The following is a 7,575-nucleotide window of genomic DNA, read 5'->3' on the forward strand; positions in this document are numbered from 1 at the left end:
CGTCTGAGGTGAGCAGCGATTTGACTGCTTTAAAGGCATACTCCTCTTTGGGTCCCCAATGCCACGGTGCGTTTTTGTCTAGAAGTCTGTGTAACGGTTCAGCTACTGACGCTTTGTGGGGTAGGAACGAAGCATAGAAATTTAATAAGCCTAGGAAAGCCTGTAATTCAGCCTTTGTGGAAGGCGTGGGTGCCTCGTGAATTGCTTTGACTTTAGATTCTACCGGGTGGATGCCAGAGGCGTCTATTCTATACCCAAGAAAGTCCACCTGTTTAGTGGCGATGGCACACTTCTCCCTTTTTAGTTTGAGGCCATGCTGTCTGAACTTGTCTAAAACCGCTCTGACTCTTTGAAAAAGTTGGGGCCTGTCCCTGGCTGAGACCAATATGTCGTCAAAATAAGGAACCATGCCAGGGAGGCCTTGGAGTATACGTTCCATTAATGACTGGAAAATGCCTGGGGCAACACTAACGCCAAATTGGAGACGCCTGCACCTGAATGCCCCTCTGTGAGTGACAATAGTTTGTAAATCGGCCGTTTGACTGTCAACAGGAAACTGCTGATAAGCCTGAGACATATCCAATTTGGCGAAAATGGTGCCAGGCTCAAATGTGTGGAGTAAGTGCTGGATTACCGGGACTGGGTAAGCGCTAACCTGTAGGTAGCGGTTAATTGTGGTCTTATAATCAGAACAAATTCTTAAACTGCCATCCTTCTTAAGGGGTGTGACAATTGGGGTTTCCCATTTAGCAAAATCCGTGGGCTCAATCACCCCCTGTTTGAGTAATTTGTCCAGTTCCGCGTCCAGTTTAGGGCGTAGCGCAAATGGTACTCTACGTGGTTTTAAACGGACGGGAACTGCTTGGTGGTCCACTGAAAAAGAAATGGGTGTGCCATTGTAACACCCTAATTCGTTGCTGAACACATCAGCGTAGTCTGCAAATAGGGAGTCGATGTCTGAAGTTGAGACAGCATGGACTCCCGTTAAGCTAAGACCGAGATAGGGGAACCAATCTAACCCCAACAGGCTAGGGAGGGCACCATCAACAACCACTAAAGGCAGATGGCCTTTAAAGGATTTGAATTTAACGAGGAACTTGCCTTTTCCGAGTACTGGAATATTCTTCCCTTGATAGTCCCTCAAGGTGAGGCGGCTCTTCTGGAGTTGGCTCCTAGACAGGCTGGGCCGGATTTTCTTAAGAGTGTTCCACGAGATGATCGAGAGTGCTGACCCGGTATCGACCTCCATGAGACAAGGTTTACCTTCTAAATGAATAGAAAGTGTGATTTTATTAGGTGTCAGAAAAGTGTGATTAGCTTGGTAGCAAGTATAACAGTTTTCTACTTGCCTTGGTGGCTCCGGAGGAGAGTAAGAGGACGCAGACCTTTGCGATGCCACGTGTGCCGCTTGGCAGGCTCTGGCGATGTGACCTTTTTTGTTGCAGTTGTTGCAGGTAGCGTTTCTGAACCTGCACGCCGTCCGGGCATGGGGACCCCCGCAGGACAGGCATAACAAGATGTGCTTTGGTGCGTTGCTGTTCCCGTGCCTTGCCCCTACCTGTGATTTCCTCAAGGGCTTGAGACGATGAACTTCCGAATGTTCAATGGGGTCTTCTTCACTCACCGCTTCCTCGGAGTGAACAGTGGCAGAGCTGGTCTTGGGAGTGGTCCCTTGGATTTCAGTGGCTGACTGGGTCGCTAGTTCTGCTGCTAAGGCTTCTTCAACCACTTGGGCGAGGTTGAGATCTTTTCTGGCCAGCAAACGCCTCTGTAGTTTTAAGTCTTTGACTCCACATACGAGTTGATCGAGTAACATGTCGTCCAGGTAATTTTTGAACTCGCAGTGGAGAGCTGCTGTCCTCAGGGCGGCCGTGTATTGATTTATGGATTCCCCATCTGCTTGCTTCCTCATCCAGAAGGCAAAACGCCTCGCGATCTGTGAAGGTTTAGTGGAATAATGATTTGAAAGTGTTTCCAGCAGCTCTGGCCATGGAACGCTCTTGATTTCTCATAGGAGGGCTGTTGCGGTATCGAAGACTGCAGCTCCGCAGTAGCTGAGGAAATATGACTTAATTCGGTGTTCCGCTGCGTCAGCCAGACCGATGGCATCAATATAGTGATTGAACCGGTTTCTATAAGAGTCCCACTTCTCTTCATCCGGTTTAAAGGGCGGAAATGCTGGGTTAGCGTTCATATTGGCGCCTCAGACAAGGGTAGACTGCCCTCTCTCTCTGGGTATACGAGGCCCAATACGTGCTCACGTGAGCGCAGGTGGCTGTGGCTGCAGCGGTTCACCTGGCTCAATGACTTCAGCTCTGTGCTAGTGAGCGTTAGAGGCTCTTGCTGTAACGCTGTGACTATCAGCAATCTTTTGAATCTCGCGCTCCCGGAAAGCGTTGGCGGATGCACTGACAGAGATTCAAATTTCGCGCTCTCTGGGCGCGTGGGTGGCTGCGGACACAGCGCCGGGCTTCGTTGAGTTTCGAATTCAAGCGACAGCAGTTTGAATTCCGCGCTCTTTTCCGAGCGGGCGGCTGTAGCTTCAGCGCCTGACTTCACTCTCTCTCTGTAGCTTTCTGTGCGAGCGGCTACAGACGCTTCACTTTCACTCAGCTAACTAGCGAACTGACCGAGCTCTCTGCTTCGCGGCTGCGGTTCAGTTGCCTATCGTGATTTCAGCTCAATGGAATGCTTCTGGTTAGCGATCCCACCTTCGTCGCCAGTGTTATAAGTTAAAGGAATGAGAGGCTAAACCAGAGCATTCACAAGTAAAGGCTTTATTCAACTGAATAAAGGGCTGTCGCGTCTGCATACTAACAAGCAGACATGCTCAGCGAACAGCGGCTGGCTCGACCTAGCAGCCAGCTTTTATAGCCGGCTGTCGAAGGGAGCCAGCCAATGGGAGCTGTAAACGCCCCCGCAGTATGGACTGACTTGATTGGGAACTTTGGTCAGTTCCAAGGACATAACAATCCAGATCATCATTGTCCCAAAGGTCCTTTTGCAAAAGGCAACTGGACTTTCTTGGTTTTCCTTGAAGACATTTTGCTTCTCATCCAAGAAGCTTCTTCAGTTCTGAAAGAACGGAGTTTACTATTATCATTAAAGTTTTGGCCCTGAAGCTTCTTGTCTTAAACCTCTCCATTCTGGCTCTGGAATCTGCTACACCAACATCTTAGTTTGTACAAAGCAACAAGGTGCAGCATTCTTACTTAATCCCTACAAAGGACTTTTATTTTCTGGGCATACCTGCAAGTTATATCTACAATGGAAATGAAATTCTTTTGAAATAAAGAGTTGTCTGAATGAAATTGCAGTAGATCCCCCTGAAGCAGTAGTACATTCTGAATGTGTTATTAGCTACACAATTCAACAAAGTTTAGAAAATGATGGTGGGAGGAGAAATTCCATTTGCTCAGTTACATCACTCTCCTGTTGAAATAACTGTATTACAGGATGTTTTCATAAAATGGGGGAAAAGTCATTCCTCATAGATGTTAACAAGCTCTTAAATGTAGATATTGTATTAATACCGTACTTATCTATGCTTGTAGCAAAAGTGAGACATGCTTTATTTTCTCAGGAAAAGTGGCGTAATTTCTACTCCACATTTCCTTTGCATTATATTGGTGCCACCTTTGTTCAATGAAAGGTTCAAATAATCAAATTTCCTATTGAAAGTGAAGTATAGTCCAGAATGTTTATTTGCATCCTTCCTTTTCTATAACCATCATTCTTTGTTATCAAAACTGGCTGGTTCCAAGTTTTTCAGTGCCCCGAGCATAAGCTTTTAAAAGTCTCTCAGAAGACCTTATTTATCATTTTTTTAAAAAAATTATATGGCTATCCAGCTCAGTCTCAGTGACTCGGGGCCACTTATACATTTCAAAACCCAATGTAAAAACAATAAAAAGCAATAATGACTCTCCCCAGTGACAACAATCAAATGAGCCATTTGATGGGCTCCATCCCATTCTGGGGTGCCCAGGCCTGTTTGCAAAACCAGGTTTTTATGTTTATATTGTGAGGTACAACTTGTATATATTTCAGTCTTCATTTATTTCCATGTTGTCATTGAGATGGGTTAGAATTATGCCTGTTCTGTCCTAGACTTTCCCAAAAAACCACTAAGCAAACTCTGTGTCCCAGCAAAACCTCTTTTATTAAATGAATGTGAATTTACTGCATTCACATTCAGCCAATGGCCTGGCAAACCGTCTTGCAAAGGTATAATTATTAGCTCAGACCTTATCTATCTTGGAAAGCTGCCCCGTAAATATTTCCACACACAGTGCTGACAAGTAAGGGCTGGCCACAGAATCTCTAGGTTACACAGACAGATCTTTTTGAGGCTGGAATGAATGAACAAACAAATTGTTTCCTGCAAAAGCCCCCTCCCATTTCGCTCTTTTAATCCTTATTGGGAGGGCATTCATCATCCACCTGTGGCCTTACTCCCATGTCAACCCTGAGTTCTTATTTGTTCCTTCTTTTTGAAAGCTCTGCGCATGCACAGGCTGGGAACCAGTTCCAGAAGCTCCTCCGCCTCACTGCTGTCTGAGCCCGAAGGCAGCCGATGACTGCCATCCTGCCCTGGCCCCATCTCTGCCTCTGACATCCTCACCTTCCTCAGCCTCCAGGACTGCCCCAGGTTCCTCCCCAACCTCCTTGCTGTCCAACTCTGCCGCCAGCTCCGCCAGACGCCGGCAGGCCACAACAATGCCGAGGACAGAAGGTCAGTAATGACACAGATGATAGTTGTTCTGTCATTTGTGGTTGTTCATAATTTCTGGAGCATTGGAAGACTAATCAAAAATGTTAGTTTGGCCAGCTCAGCACCTTTTACCATCTTCACCAACCAATCTTTCATTTTAGGTATCCAAATCTTTCCATCTTTGTGCATATAATAATCTTGCTGCAGTTATCATATGCAAAAAAAAAAAAAACCACAATTTTCCATGACTTTTTTTTTTTACAATTCTGTGCTCATCAAAAAGTCATCTGGTCTCAATTATATATTAATTTTTAAAACTTTCTGAATCTGTGTGTTTGAAAATATTTGAATCCAAATATTTCTTTCTTTTTTACACACCCATAATAACATTCCCCTTCTTGTTCTTCATATTTCCATCATGTACTTGAAGTGCCTTTATATGTGTTAGGAAAATTCTCTTGTGACATAAAACAATATATTGTTCTGTAAACTTCTCTCTAAGATTATAACATGGTGTAAATTTCAGTCCTTTCAACCACATATTTTCCCATTGTTCCCTATATTGTAACCAAAAATTTTAGCTCATTTTATCATACATTCTTTCATTTGTTCTGTTTCAAATATCAATAGATGTTTTAGCAATTACATGGTCATCATTTGTAGATAATTCCATTTCAAACTCAGTTTTACAATATTCAAAACCATAACCTTTTTTGTCAGGTTCTTTATTATTACAATGACCTGACATCTATTAATTAAGCACCAAGTCATATATACTTATTTCTTCTTTTCTCCTTCAGCAAAAATTTCCAAGTATGAATTTAGCAATAAAATTAAAGATGTAGATACCTGTAGTAAAATAGTACTCAAATATCACCTTCATACATACATGAATACACATATATTTGTTACCTTTGTATGCCATCTAAATCTAAACAAACTATTAAAACACCACAATGACCACAAAGGTAAATATTGCCAAGGTTATGATTTTCTGAGATGTAATATATAACTGTGAAAGTTGGACCATCAGAAAGGCCAAACCAAATAAAAATTGATGCCTTTCAATTGTGGTGCTTGAGAAAATTGCTGAAAATTCCTTGGAACACAAGAAGAACAAATCATTCAATTTCAATTGAAGGAAAACCACAAATGAGAAAACAAAGAAATCCAGAAGGCCCAGTGGAAGTACTAATAAAAGAAGCTAAAACCTTGGTACTTTAGACATACCATGTTAAGCAAAGAGCCATTGGAGAAGACCTGATACTTGCTAGCATATAGGCAAGCAGAAAAGAGTTTACAGGAAACTTATAATTGATAGGTCCATGAAAAGTTGGAAACAGCTGAATCACACTAACAATGCTATCTACAACAGAAAACTGTCGGATGGATTCTAACAAGATTTTTTTAATAGCCAATATTTCTACCAGCTATCACTACTACCAAAGACTGACTAACTGACTGACTGACTTACTTACTTACTCATCATTCATTCATTCATTCATTCGTTCGTTCATTCATTCATTCATTCATTCATACACTGCCTGTCTCACTATCCAAAGTGACTCTAGGCAGCTTATAATATAATATGGTTTGGAAGCCCAAACAAACCATATTGATGTAAGAATTTCAAAAATGTCTCTTCCAGGTAACCTGGATCTACAATTAATTGCATCCTAGGTTGACCTTTGAAGCACATTAGCTAGCTTGAATCATCCAGAGGGGCAGCTCCTGAATTAGCGGGATTTGCCTAGCACAACTGACACCAAGAGAAGAGGTAAAAGCTTGATACAATAATAGACCCACAACAACCATTTGCTTTACTTAATCCCCTTCACAAAGACAATGTGGATAGGCTGCTTAAATAGCATCTATTTGGGACATAGTGCCTCAGACATTTGCTATAACTATTATAAGCAATTTGTAACTTTTTAAAAAATATTTAATAACCTGACATCCCCAAAAAGGTAATCATCCAATCTCTTTTTAAACAGTTCCAGTGTAGGAAAGTCCACTTCCTTCTAAGACACAGGTGTCGAACTCAATTGCATCAAGGGCCAGATTGTGATGTATCGCAATGTTTTTTGCCTCTGCAGAGCCAGGGTGGGCCGGGCCTGCACATGATGCATCCAGCCCATGAGTCACCAGTTTGACAGGCCTGTTCTAAGAAAATCTGTTCTACAACATACAAAATAAAGTTACAGTAACTGGGCATGGCTAGTCTAGTAAAGAGAAGAACCAGGGGAGACATGATAGCAGTTTTCCAATATTTGAGAGGCTGCCACAGGGAGGAAGGGGTCAAGCTATTTTCCAAGGCATCTGAAGGCTAGACAAGGAATAATGGATGGAAACTGAACAAGGAGAGATTCAACCTGGAAATAAGGAGAAATTTTCTGACTGTGAGAACAATCAACCAATGGAACAGCTTGCCTTCGGAAGTTGTGGGACCGTCATCACTTGAGACTTTCAAGAAGACATTGGACTGCCATTTGTCAGAAATGGTGTAGGGTCTCCCGCTTGGGTGGGTGTTGGACTAGATAACCTATAAGGTCCCTTCCAGCTCTGAATATCTGTTATTCTATTTGACACTGATTGTTAGGAAATGTTCCCTAATATTCAAAGAAAATGTACTTTGTTGTAATTTAAATTTGCTGTTTCTTGGCCCATCTTCTGGAACAACTGGGAGCAATTCTGCCCTTCCTCTACATGATGGTCCTTCATATATTAAAAAATAATGACCTTCCTGTTATATTTTCCAGGCTAAATATACCAGAAACCTTCAACTATTCCTCATAGGGGATTTTTCCCCTAGGCTTCAATTTATTTTGATTGTTCTTTTTTGGGGCAATCCTTCTAATTTG

Source organism: Pseudonaja textilis, chromosome 1, assembly GCF_049901715.1.
Source record: "Pseudonaja textilis isolate UNSWEBS1 chromosome 1, rPseTex1.2, whole genome shotgun sequence".
NCBI lineage: Eukaryota > Metazoa > Chordata > Lepidosauria > Squamata > Elapidae > Pseudonaja > Pseudonaja textilis.